Source organism: Colossoma macropomum, unplaced genomic scaffold (assembly GCF_904425465.1).
Source record: "Colossoma macropomum unplaced genomic scaffold, Colossoma_macropomum, whole genome shotgun sequence".
Classification (NCBI taxonomy): Eukaryota; Metazoa; Chordata; class Actinopteri; order Characiformes; family Serrasalmidae; genus Colossoma; species Colossoma macropomum.
The window spans coordinates 27,307,112-27,321,319 of NW_023494790.1; the positions used below are offsets into that span (position 1 = coordinate 27,307,112).

At 37.5% G+C, this 14,208-nt stretch overlaps 1 protein-coding gene across 1 annotated transcript in view; it reads right to left on the minus strand.

Moving 5' to 3' along the window:
- shisa8b (shisa family member 8b) overlaps positions 1-14,208 on the minus strand; it is a 44,977-nt gene that overhangs the window by 10,797 nt on the left and 19,972 nt on the right. The gene's annotated exons all lie outside the window — the stretch shown is intronic.

The window sequence follows — 14,208 nt, forward strand, 5'->3', positions numbered from 1 at the left end:
TGCACCGTAGAGGATGAAATACCTAGACCCTAGATCTTGTCTATGTAATGTTTTTGCTTTAAACACAGGTCAAAGTGGATTTACAACTCACTGCTTTCTGTTTTTATTTGTATTTCATATACTGTCCCAACTTTTTTTGAGGTTTTTATATACAATGTACATATACTCAATGTGATAAATAATACTGTAATTATCTATTTACACAAACAATTACACTGGTAAACACACTTTTTATCACAGGAAAACTAATTTGTGCTTTACATGTATTTTTTTTCATGCTGAATTCAAATCTACGAAAAGTTTTGTGTGATGTATTTTTTTTTTGATGATTTAAATTTAATCATTAATCAGAAAACTACCTGGAAATAGTGAATGACCTATTGAGATCATACAGATCTATGGGGTGTAACGTCATTAAAAATACGCTTTCACTCTCATCTGGAGTTCCTCTGAGAATATCGGCATGGTCAGTGGTGAGCACAGTAGGAAATTTCATCAAGATGTTCTCCAACACGAAAAGCAGCACCAGGGGAAATGAAGCCCTAGTACACTTGCTAACTACTGTTGGACCTTGAAAAGAGACATTCCAGAAGCAAAATATAGCAGAAAATCAACAATCAATTTGATTAATGCGCCATTCTGGATATTAATTTTATCATAACATAATTCTTAACGCTTTTTCAATCATTTTAGAATTTTCTACAGCTCTTGTCAGGTGAAGGTCATAAGGTCAACATATTTCTGTGTATTGTTATTTAAAGAGTTGCTAGAAAAAGGTCACAACATCAAGAGCTTTCTGTATGTTCTGTGTGTCATTGCTTTAACAAAATCTCAGGTGTTCAATTAGTAAGCAGTAAATAAATGTTCTAAACTAGAACTAGATCTTATTTAGGTCATTTTAAGCTTCAGTTCAGGACATTTCTATTGATCCATTCATCCTGAAGTGTTCACACAGTGTAAAAGTAGGTGGTATTGTCAAATGGAATAAAAAAATAAACACTAAAAACTGAGTAATATGATTTTGATGATGATGACATATATATCAATTAAATAATGGAAAAATGAATTTTCCTGATTTGTGTTGGTAAATAAAAGAGTTTGACAGAAAAGCATGTAAATGTTGTGATGTTTTGAAACAATTCACTGCTCATTCCATACAGTCCATATATGAAAAAACTAGGCTGCAAAACAGCTCATTTCATATGCATTATATTTGTGATATTGCTAAAAAAAAGGCATATTTACATATTATACATTCATCCTACAGCAGTTTTAGCCCCGCCCATTTATGCTGAAGTTATAAGGACTGTTTCCTTCTGAAATGCTTTTGAATGAAGCACAATAGAAGGCAGCTAACAGAGCTCATTTACATGTGTCATTCTTAAATGCACAGTAACAAAATATTGATAGAATCACTTTCTTTGGTTTATGTGACATTTTTTTTTGTCACCCAGTGTTCTGCTTCAACAATCGATGCCTATTTTTGAAACATGATAAACTTTGGACGTCCAACTCATTTTTCAATGTTTTATAGCTTTCTCAGTCATTTTAGAGTCATCTACACCTCCTTTCATAATCCATCATCTACAATTTCTAGATTAACAGCAATCTAGCACTCTAACAACTATCTGAAACCTGTGAAGTTGCTCAGGACTAGTATTAGAATCGTTTCAACCATTTATCTATAATAAAATTAGATTTGTATTATTAAGAAACCCTTAAATGGCAGAGTGTGTATGTCTGGGAAGCTCAGTAAACCAGTCAAGTACAGCAGATGAGTAGATGTTTTTTGTGGCACGTTCACAAGGCAACAACCTAAAAACAGCTCAAACTCTGAGGCAGGGCTAAATTTGACGCCTTTGCTGGTTTCAGGCATAATGGTGCTGTGACCGAGTGTCCTATTTCGCCCTGCTTGCCCACCTAGTCTCGCCATGCCATATATTGACCACAGAAAGGTGGCCTGGGGCGCTCAGAGAGCCCTGCCCCAGTCTGCGTGGCCTACTTCCGCACTTGGGTGACAGCAAGGAGAGGGCACTGATGCAATTAGTGGATATTGGATGTTGTTTTCTTTCCTGTTTGTTCCACTGCCCATTAGTCGTGTCTCATTAAACACGGCACGGTGTGTTGAGCGCTGAGAGATGCACGCGGCTCTTCTTTCAGGCTGAACCTGCTTTGCGTGTTCACAGAATTATACTGTCGCTTCGTGTTAGAGGCAAAGAGCGGCTTATTTAATGCTCTAAATGTTCATTAAAGCCAGGAGCGCATCCTTTGCTCCATATGTTTGTATAGAATAAGGGTAAAAAGCGTTACTGTCACAATATCGCTGCAGCATGAGGACGAGAGTAAATGCAGAGTTTAAAGTCAGTTTAATTAAACCTTGTCAGATCAAGGTCACTGGTTCTGTATATTGCATCACTTTTAAGGACTTGTTAGCAAAGGTCAGTAACAAAAGTCTGTTTTTCCAAATGGTAAAAAAATCTTAATGTTTTGTAAATAGGTTTTATTTACATATTATTGAAATAGTATTTATACTTTTGGATCACACCTATTGGTCCATTTATCATGAAATGTTCACACAATGTAAAAGCAGGAAGTGGTTTCAAAAAAGTTTGTTGGCGTATGTAAATACAGCGAACATTTCAAAATGTACAATTCATGTCACAGTCCATTCAGTCCATATACAGAAACTAAGGTGCAAAAACAGCCTGTTTTGAATTCAATGTTTTAATGATGTCACAAAAACCAACATATATTCACATATATCCACCGATTGAACCTACTGCAGTTTATTTCTGCCCATTCATATTGAAGTTACAGTTTTTTAGCCTGGACTGCTTATTGAATGAGGCACAATACAGGACAATCAATCAGAGCAAAGCTCATTTACATATATCAGTCTTAAAAGCACATGAACAAAAACAGCTTGTTTTATTCTAATGGATGAAGAAAGGATGGAAAATGGTCATGTAAAATGAATTAAGGCTGTTTTTGGCACATAAAACCACATAAACATTATAAAAAAGAAAACTTGGATATGGCCTTTTACAGGATATTAGACTAGAGGATGTGCACAGCAGTTGGAACTCTATCCACGGTAGCTCAGTTATATATACATATTGTAGGCATGGTCTTATTTTCTCAGCTATTGGCAAGTTTGCCTTGTCTATGCCTTACATGTGAGAACCTGTTTAAATGAATGAATCTCATCACCAGATTGCTCTTCTTTTCAGTCTTTAAGCCTGATTTTGTTTCCCACACTGCCAGAGGCCCTCAGGACACAGTTGTAGTGCAAATCCATGCTTGTGCTCGATATCAACACTAGCGCTAACCACAATTTACCATCTCCACTCCATGCCAGCCCCCTCCACTGGGTGAGGCAGCATTTAATAATGATGGAGAGGAAAAGTGGAGTCTAATGAGGGGCCGTCAGGCCAAAGAGTCTCTCAGAGGCCGAGCCTTATTCAGCCCCAGAAACTACTCTGTACATCAAATTAAATGTGTGATTTTAGTATATTAGACAGAGGGAAATATCCTCTGTCCATGTTAATGTCTTCATTAAGTATTACTCACTTAAAGTCTCGTCAGTCATACTTGATGATCACAAATCCACAAGGAAGTCCAGGAGGGTTAATAAAAACTTTTAATGTATTATATAATTAATTTAAGCTAGTATATATTGCAGACTTTACAAAAGTTGAATAATGGTCACTGTAAAATACTCATACAATTAATTAAGAATTGTCAGTTTCGTTAAAAAGATAGTTCAGTGAAAAAGCAAATGCACAAAGTCCCCTTTTAACTGAATTTTAGTCGATCAGGGAAGACATGTTTGTCTCTAGTTTTTCACTGGTGATACAAGGCTAATGTAGCTAAGAGGTAATGGAAGCCTATTTCCCTCAAATTATGCAAACTGCATGCCTGTGTCACACCACCCTTCCTCAAACTTGAGTTTTTAGGTAATCTCAAATACACTTTGTTTGTAAGTTTGTATGTTTTCTGGCATGGTGTGCCACACTGTTGTCTACAGTAATGGAGAAAAGTACGGAAAAACTCATACTACTCATACTACTGTTTTTAGCTGTGCAATAGGGATACAGGAAGTCGGGGTGCCAAGGGAACGGCAGCAGCTCCAGATTTCAGTATTGTATGACTACAACTGCCAAAAACAGAAAAAATACAAAAGGGCTTTAAAATATTTTGAGAATAGCTGTTTCTTTTTGAAGGATAAAGTTTATATTTTTCTTTTGTGTTGTTATTAAACATTCAAAATAGTGACTAATTTTGAGATTTGAGTATCCATAAGAGTTCATGAACAAAGAAAAACATTGCCTAAAAATTATTTGGTCTAAAATTAATGTAGAGCTGTGGCAAGGTTTACCTCTTAAAAATGTAGCATTACATGATGCTAACCGGTGGTCATAAGGTCCAATTACATGTTAGCTACATTAGCCTCATACAAGGCTGGCTCCAGCCTTTTGAGGGGCCTAATCAGGATTTTTTCCATCTTGCTAATTGTAAAATTAGAGACTAACTAATAAGAATGACTACCAAATTGTCTAAATTATATAACTTTGAACTGGCTAATTGTGTATTGCTGAGGATTCTAGTTTGTGGTTCTAATTAGTATTTCTTGCTTACTCATCAAACTTTAGGCTTAGTTGGATCTACACCCAGTAAAAATGGTGTCAGTGTTGTTTTTTTACCATTATGACTGCTAAGCCTGGATTAACAGAGAAAGTTGTTAACCACTGTTGTAAAACGAGTTAACCATATTTCTGTTTGTCAGGTTTTGTGAAGCAGCAGTAGACAGAAATATTATATTTTGTATTGTGTTATTCTAGAAAAATGTCAGATATTACTCAGGAGTACAGCCATGTAGTCACTGCTTGTAAGCATGACATTTATCCAAAATCCAAAAATGCTCTTTTGTCCTTCTGAGCTTGAAGGTAAGTGCCCTTCTAGTCTTGTTTTAGGATGTGAATGTAAATTGACTGGGACATTGAGAGTGTGCAATAGAGATGAACTAATATGGGACAGAGGGACATGCTGCATGTTTGTGCATTGCTACCCGCCACCATCTCCCACTATGAACAACCATTGTGCGGTTGTAGCCCAGAGCTCTGAGACCAGTGTGTCTGTGTAAAGGCACAAAAAACAAGCCTTTGGTGCTGAGAGACAGACATGTGAGTAAGTGTGCACAGCCTGACATGAGGAGATATAGTGTGTGTGTGTTTTTATATATGACACTGTCTTGCCATGTGTGGACACCAATATTTACACACTCAAATACATAAGGCCTGAACTCAAGCTCTCACCTTAAGTGCTGCAGCTGACGAGCGGCTAATAAAACCAATCGTTGTCCAAAACTGTGTCCCATCCACTGTATAGTGAATTATTTTGGAATTCTGCCATTTTGTAATGGTATCCGACAACATAGTGCAGAAGTGTACAACTGATGTGCCCTAAGAAATAGGGGATACCCATAATGCACTGTGTTGTGTACTCTAAAGATTTATGTGCAAGCATCTCCACAGACCTCTCCTCAGTCCTGTTGCAAATATAAGTAAGCTCTTTTAAAAAAAAATCTCAGGTCATTTTGCGAGCAAGAGGGTTTGTCATCATGCTTGGAGTGCTTGCCCTCCTAATCTTTGATGTTCATGAGTGACTAAACCATAAAGTTCTTCAGATTTAGATGGTTAATAGCTTCACCATGAAACCAAAACTAAAACCTAATCAAACTAAAGAATTACCAAGTTAAAGCAATTGATTGTCTTTGTAAGCACACAGGTAAAAAAGTTCAACATTTTAAAACATTCCCTGCTAGAAAAACCATCATAGACCAGCAAAACCAGCATGTGTTGTGTTTTGAATGCTGGTATGCTGGTCGGCAGCAATGGAAGGTGTTATGTTGATCAACACCAAAACCATTCTCTAGCTTCTGGACGCCGGTAAACCAGCTAAACCAGTACCAAACCAGCATAAATCAGCATAAACCAACTTGGATCAGCATGGAGCTACCTACTGCACTAGCTAACATATGCTGGCTTGGTAGCAAGCTAGCCCTGATAGCAAGCATATATCAGTCAGCTGGCTGGATAAGGTCAACACTGTGCTGACTGTATGCCACTGCTGGACCACCCGTGGACCACCCACATTAAAAGGTCTAACAAGCTTTTAATCTCCTCAAATAGATTTTAAATGCACACAATTTAAAAAGTTGAAAGAAAAAAATTGAATGACTGTGTCTAATATAAAATGATGTTGTTGGAAATGTTGTTGATAATACTGTGCTAGATTGATTGCAGCTGTGTAATCAGCTTTATTTATGATACTGCAGACTAATTTACAAGGATAACAAAGGAAAGAAAGAAAGGAAAAATAAGTAATTTGGACTGTGAGTGGATAATGAACAATGAAAAGTAGCCTTTTGTCTAATACTCTGCTTAACCACCAGTGGGCCGCCTGGAAAACGCTGAGCAAAAAGCCAGTGGGCTGCCAACTTTGCCATTAGTGCGCCAACAGCGGCCCACTTGCTATCTGGGAGCCAACAGTAATATTTCTAGCATTAACTAGCAGGTTAACCCACTAGGTTATCTTCTTTTTCTGAGACGTCTGCATAGTGCTAGCAATGTGTAATATTTCTTGACGTACGTTTATGTAACCAATAGTTTATGTAGTTTATATAACCTCACTTGCCAAGGTTCACATAAGTTTCATTCACAGTCTGTGTAGGCAGAAGACTCACAAAAACTGATGCAATCAAACGCACATCGAGTGAAGTGAGACAGGGAGATAACTAAAGCAGTATGATGCATGACTCTACAGCACTACAGAAGGCAGTTCCTCTCTTCTTCAATCTCTATGCACTTCAGGTAAGTTATGAATCCAGATAAGCTTAAGTTTGAAATTTAAATCCTTTCCAAACAATCAGACGCCGATTTCAAAATAATTAAATTGGTACAAATGTAATTAAAGTCATTCTGAGTTGTTTAAAAAGAAATATCCCTCTGTATAAAACCCTCCAGAATCAGAATTGTTCACAGAGGTGGTAATCGGTTTACATACAAACGTTACATATAAAACACACGTGTAGGTTCACTTGTGATTTTGAATAGTAAATAAAATGGCTATATTTGTGTTATAGACATCATGACCTCCAGTTCCTATCACCATCACTGTAAAGATAATCAAGTTGGTAAGTTTCTCTACAATTAACTCAATATCTCACTTTAAACCCTTTTGAATGATTAAATTAAGATGAGAAAACTGTGTTTAGATTCTTTGTTATGCATGTTGGGTCTATTCCAAAATAAATGTAAGGTACAAGAATCTTTACCCACCTGCCTTGGTACTGCCTCAGTGAGATAGATGACTGGAGTAGCATTATTCAATCTTGCCATACTTTATGCATAGCAATAAGATACGCAAGTTTGTAGAACCTCTTTTTTCTACATAATATAAAAAGTACCAGTTATTTAGAGTTTTTCTAGAACCATACACCCAAACCATGAACCATTTAGGAATCTTTATTTTTAAGAGAGTGGGCTTATGCTGCGTTTCACTTAGGTTTGTAACCCAGAATTTCCCACCTCAGACTAGGACATTTCAGAAAAAACGCCTCCTCAACTGGAAATTCCTACTTGGAAAATTGAGATTCTGAGCTCAGTGTGTGATGTGAAATGGCTGCTCACACCATATAGTAATAAAAAACACTTCTCTACTTTAAATAAGATTTACTTTAGATCTAGCAACATACAGACACAGTGGCTGGTTAAACTATAACACTGAACATAAAGTTCACTGAGAAGCTAAAAACATCTTAGACATTTAAAGTCATATCACTAACAATACCTGGCTAGCTTGTTGGTAATTATACTCACTGTTGTTTCACGTTTTTCCCACTTTGTAGTGCACAGAGGTCGAAAATGACACAATTCCGATGCCTGAGCCAAGTTGAACGGAGCATTTCTATCTATCTGACTTTGCTACAGGGCTGTACTTTAGCTTGTAATTTATTTATTTATTTTTTTTTATTCAAATTGATATTCCTAAATTCATAAATTCATCCATCCATCCATCCATCCATCCATCCATCCATTCATTCATTTATTTATTTGTTTAATTGTTTTTTTTTTTTGGTTTACTTTATCATCTATTGCCACCATCACCAAAATAACACAGTTACTTTATTTCAAGTGTTGCTATACTTTCTAATTTACAGGAAAAAAAACAGATTATTTGTGTCCAGGGAAGCTAGGCAGAGACAGTGTTGCAAGGAGGAGAGGAGAGGACGGGAGGAAGTGGAAGAGGAGCCCAAAAAAGAACAGCGCTAATAAAAGAGAGTATGGAGGGGATGAAAGAATGTGCTACCTGAGAGGAAAAGAGAATTCTGAGCCCAGCGGATGAGCAAGAAGAGGGCTCATGAAACGGAAAGATGAAATGAATGATATCGCCAGAGTTTTTTTCTTCTTCAATGTTTTGTTAGAGACAGAGGGTCAATTTTCACAGAGATTTTCTGCCTCTGTCTCACTTATTTCAGTCCCACAGGAATCGCTGATCCTCTCAGTATCTTCCCACAGTAGTGCAGAACTTTTCATCTTCTCATCTTTTCATTCTTTGTTACAAATGGATCCTTTTCCTTTTGGAGCACATACTGTCCTGGAAAGTGCCACTGGCAGAATCCAAAATGGTAAATAAGTGTGGATTGTAACTGAACACAACACTGCACAAATCTTCAAGGTTAAATATCTCCAACTGCCATTTGAACTGTCTCTGTTTTAGTCAACAACACTGACACAATGTTATACAAATCCAGTTCTAAAGAAAACTGGGACAGTGTGTTAAATGCTAATAAAAACTAAAAACAGTGATTAGTAAGTTCTGTTTGACCCGTATCAAATTAGAAATGGCACAAAACACTATATCGGGTGTTTTACCTAATGAACTATTATTTCTTGTAAAACTCATTTCAAATATGCAACACACACCAAAAAAAAAACAAAAAACAGGAGCCTGTTTACCACTGTGTTACATCACCTTTCCTTTTAACAACTCTTATTAACCCTTTAAATAGCTTGGGCCCACTGGTGTTTTTTACACACTTCTCTAACCTAAGAAAGATCAACCAGTTTGCTTTGAGGTCCTTGAAGTTAGTATGTAATAAGAGCAGGCTTTTAAGAGGTTAATTGTTTGGCACAGATCCAGTTTTGAAAGCAGGATCATTATTGTCATATTTTGCCCTTCACAATGTGCCACACCTGCAGAATTACTTCTTGGCATTGTCATGTTGCAATAAACAAGAATGTCCCTGAAAAAGATGTCATCTAAAAGGTAGCATATGTTGCTTCAAAATGTGTTCAGTGTTAATGTTGCTTAATGTTTTTTTTGCACCTTTAATAAGATCAGTGGGGTGGTTGCTGCTCTTTGCTCTTTTGTTTCATTGCATATGCATTTAAAGGAGTAGTGAAACACTGGGAGGAGATTATTATAATGAAGCGCCAACTCTGACTGATAGTTAATACTGACTGCACTGTGCCTGTGACAAGCTTGTCTTATTTTTGGCACTAATGTGACTGCTGCTGTTGTGGCTGAGAGAAAAGTAAAGCAGTGTTTTAAACTGGTATATCAGAATACTGTGGGTATATTTTACATGCATGAAAGTGTCTTAAGAGCAGACTATATCTTAATAATGATCAGAACGATTTTTTTCACATACTATTGTGAAACCCTTTAGGCTCTATCACTGCTTTACTAAAGCTACTTGTTACTTGTTCATGCTGTGGCTGTTGTTGAAATTTCACAATCATGGTTTGATGCTTTGCATGGAGCTAAGAGGACGTGCTCACCACCAAGTTCAACCATACAGTTCCCAATCAAGCAGGAAGTTGTCAGTGAATATTAAACAGGGATTTTACACTATCACACGAATTCTAACTGCACTTGGCACTGAACTCAAGTTCAGCTCAAACAACGTTTCAAAACAGAAAGTCACAATAATTTCACTTATTATTTTATAACTATGCATTTTCTCAAAATAATAATGTATTATGCTGAAATAATCACACATTTTCTCAAAGAGTAATAACTTGTTCTTGAGTTATTAGTCATTATTTTGCCCTTCTAAATCAAAATCTCAAAAAAGTCATTATTTTAAACATAATGAGTTACAATTTGAACCAGAATCAGAGAATGATAAAAACTATTTGGCTGTGTCCCAAACCATGCACTTCTATACTTAACATCCTACACTTCTAATGGTGGTTCACTATTTTTGCACACTATTTAGTGCTATAGTATGTGGTTTAGGATGTAGCCTTTTGTCCTATCTGGTGTAAGCAGGCTTCCATACCAAAATCATGTGAGTAAAACACATGGTTAAATTGGGCTACTCATGCAAATTGCAAAGTTGCGGCCGTGTTCATTTGCAGGGCAGCTCTTAGCACATAACCCGCTAAACTGGCCACTGCCCCTAGTGCAAAGTGTCCCTAGACTCTCGATAATTAGCACCTCTTTTGGTAAATCTGGCTGTTAAAGGTATAATGTGGTGTTCAACCTCAGTTGGCTACATGGAGGGCAGCAATGTTATCCGCTATGCTACAACAGTTCTTCCATGAACAGTCCAGTGGTTTTAAATAAATTGCCACATTAATACAGAAATCAACTGTTGTCCAGTCATATGTGCAAACATTTCACAACGTGGCTCAGCCAATGGTTTTTACAACCAGAACTTACCATTTAATAATACAGTTTAAAAGGATGGCAGGCTACTGTGAGCAGGAGCTCAGGAACTTTGAGGCTAAAGCTTTGCTAAATATGATGTCAGCTCCACTTTGCAGTGAGATGAAAACACACTGTCATGGGGGCCACATTACCGGGTCATGTCTCTTTATAGAGGCCCAGTCATTACACAGCCTGTGGGCCCTCACCCACTGGTGTAAATCCCTGTCTCTGCATATGAGGCAGTGTGGCAGACTGCTATTCGCAACGTCTCGCCTGTTTAACCCCACTCAGATCAAAGTCTCTCTGTGGAGAAATGTCAGGCTTTTTGAACCCCAGTGTTACACATCACCTTCCCAGGGAGAGCACTCTAAAACCTGCATGACAACAGCAGCGTGGCTCCCTAATCTCCACACCATTACTGGGGAAAACTAGAGAGTATACAGAAGATGTGTACAGTCACACACATAAAACCCCTAAGCGAGCCAAACTTAAATCCGTGCCACAGAGAGGGGAGGAAAGTATGCCTCTTTAAGCCGTGCACAGACTCTGGATATCAGCATAAATCCCACATCAACTGTTGGTCTGAAGCCTTCCACGCCTTCACCGTGTGCAAATCCAGCAAGTGCCAGTTTGTGCAGATGAGTCGACCTTGATTGTGTATACAAATGAGGAAGAAACCGGTTTAGGGGCGTTTTTCTGGGTTAGGAGGAGGAAATTAGGCAATGTCGAAATAGAGAAATGGAGGCAGGAACAGAAAGGCTGAGATCAAACCTCTCTGGAACACATATGGCTGTGCACGTGAGGCGCATGAATGGGCAAAACGTATAGAAGCATCACACAAGCCATGTGCAACTGGGACCAGCTGGCACGGTGATGAGGATTCTCTCCTCATATCACTGTTGTTTGTCTCAGAACATGCTTATTTCTTCTTCTTCATCTTCTTCTTCTTCTTCCCCCACCTCCTCCTGCTCCTCAATTACAATCTAATGATCTTTCTTACAATCAAAGAAGAGCATTTGAGTGTCACACTGATATTATCACATACTACCCACACCTCCATTTCACTAAGCTACATAAATTATTCTACCAAACATGCTGACACACATGGCCATAACTAGCTTAGGGCATGGAGGTTGGTAGTTTTGGAAGGATTTTATAAGATTCCATGTGTAAACAGTGACAAGACTACTCAATCAGCAGTGACCAGTTCTCTGCTGACCTCAGAACAGCTGTGGTTTGGCCATAGAACTTTGTTGCTACGCATTGTTGCTATGCTGTCCAGAGTGACTTTCACTTCTTGAGCTGTACAGGTATACAACACACATACTATAGACTAACATGTAACACCGCTATGATAGAAATGTAAGAGTTTACGAGGGTAATTAATGGATTATGTTTGTAAAGCGCAAATCACATAATTTGTTTTTAGTTGGACCCCTCGTCATTTTGCTAGCTAAATCAGCATGCTTTAGCCTAGGTCCAGTTGCTGTTCAGTTTAGGCTACAAGCTCTCTAGTTGCTATATTAGCGAAAATGAATGATAGTTCATAATGGTTGCATTGTGTTACCTACCCTTTACATACTACAACAAAAACTAGCATATTGATGGAAAAATGTCTAATATAATTTAGAGGCAAAATGTGGAAAAAGAGATACTATGTGATGTCAATTTTCTGCACTGTGAAAAGTCACTCGTCAGATCTACTTAAAAAATTACTTCATGTGGTAACAAGTAAATTAACTAGTTTTATTCAGCCTAAATAAATACTTTGAATGATTCTTTCAATCAAAGTAATTATTTGAGCTAAATAAAACCAGTTCAATTGCTTGTTACCACATGAAGTAATTTTTAAGTAGATCTGACTTTTCACAGTGTAAGATGTTTCACTGCGATTCTATAATTACTCCTTGATTTACAAAAAGTTGTTTTTTGACCTGCCGTTTTTGTACTTGAGCTTCAGTTGTTTATTTCACTGAAGTAATAGTACTCTTACTGATATATGGGTGTAGGCTACTCTACCCACCTCTGTTCATTGCCTGCAGAGATATTCTAACAGACAATTAACAGGTCAAGCCTTTCCTCTATTTTCCCAGCTCTGAGCAGCAGAGTATTTAGATTATAAGATGCATTATCTCCTCAGTTTGCCCAAATTGGTTCTCATAATTATAAATCTTGTCAAGGTTACATGCCAGCGATAATGAGGAATGGAACATTCTGAGATAAATACAGGCTCTTTGATTATACTAAATCTATATCTAGAATTTAACCACTTTCCAACACACTGTACCTACACTGCCTTCGAACCGTCCACGTGACCTGAAGCCCACGAAGCACACATACACCCAAACACAGTCAAGGTTACTGAGGAACAGGTCACTTCCACATGGCTTGGAGGCACAGCCAGATGGGTACATATACATGCACAGAAGCACTGAAGCATCTCTCTGCTAACAGGTGATGCATCCATAAGAGTCACACAGTTCTCCTCATCACTGCTGATGATATGCACAACCAGACTGGCATTCGTTTGTCTACCTGCCAGTTTCTACATAATGCGCAAATACAGTTGTATGCAAAGGTTTGACCCCCTGCCTTCCCCAGCATGTCAAACACAGTGTTTTGTTGATTTGAAATTAACACATTCTTTACAAGGAACAAGTAAATATGCCATTTTAATGCAACTTTCATTGCACAAGTTTAGTTTATTTGCTGTGTTTAACATACTGGAAAAAAATAAAACATAAAATATAAAGTGTCCCATTCATTTCGCACAGGCCCCAGTTTTTTTTTTCCATAATATGTTAATTTCACCAAATAAACAGTAATGCTGTATTAAAATGTCCAGAAGTGTGTTCTCTGTAGAGGAGATGTAACTTATTTTCACTTAGAAAATCAACAGAAAAAAATGTCATTTGACCAGGGGCGCCCAAACTTTTGAATATGTCTGTATTTCTCTTACATCGGAAGGTATGGTAACTACACTACAGGCCAAATGTTTGTAGAAAACACTGACAGAGATGACAGGCAGTAATGTGTCTATTACCATACAACAAAAGGATTTGACTTTTTTGCCACTTAGAACGTTTGTGCAGGTTTACATAACAAAACATGTGTAATTCATCTTTATATGTCTTTATGTTTTTTATATTTCCAAACTCTCTTTATCCCTTAGATAAAGAGAGTTAAACAGGCTGTTTTTACTTTGCCTTTAAGAATGATATATGTAAATTAGTTTTGTTCTTATTGGCTGAGCTGTATTGAGCCTTATTCAAAAAGCAGTCCAGGTTAAAACACACCTTACAACTTCAATGTGAGTGGGCAGGGCTAAACTGCTGTAGGCTAAAGAGGCAGATATCTGTAAATGTGTGGACATCATAAAACCAAAGCAGGCTGTCTTTGCAGCTTAGTTTCTATGTATGACCTGTATGGACTGAGGAGTGAACGGTACTTTTTCAAATTAGACAGTGTTTATATTCTATATTACACTCT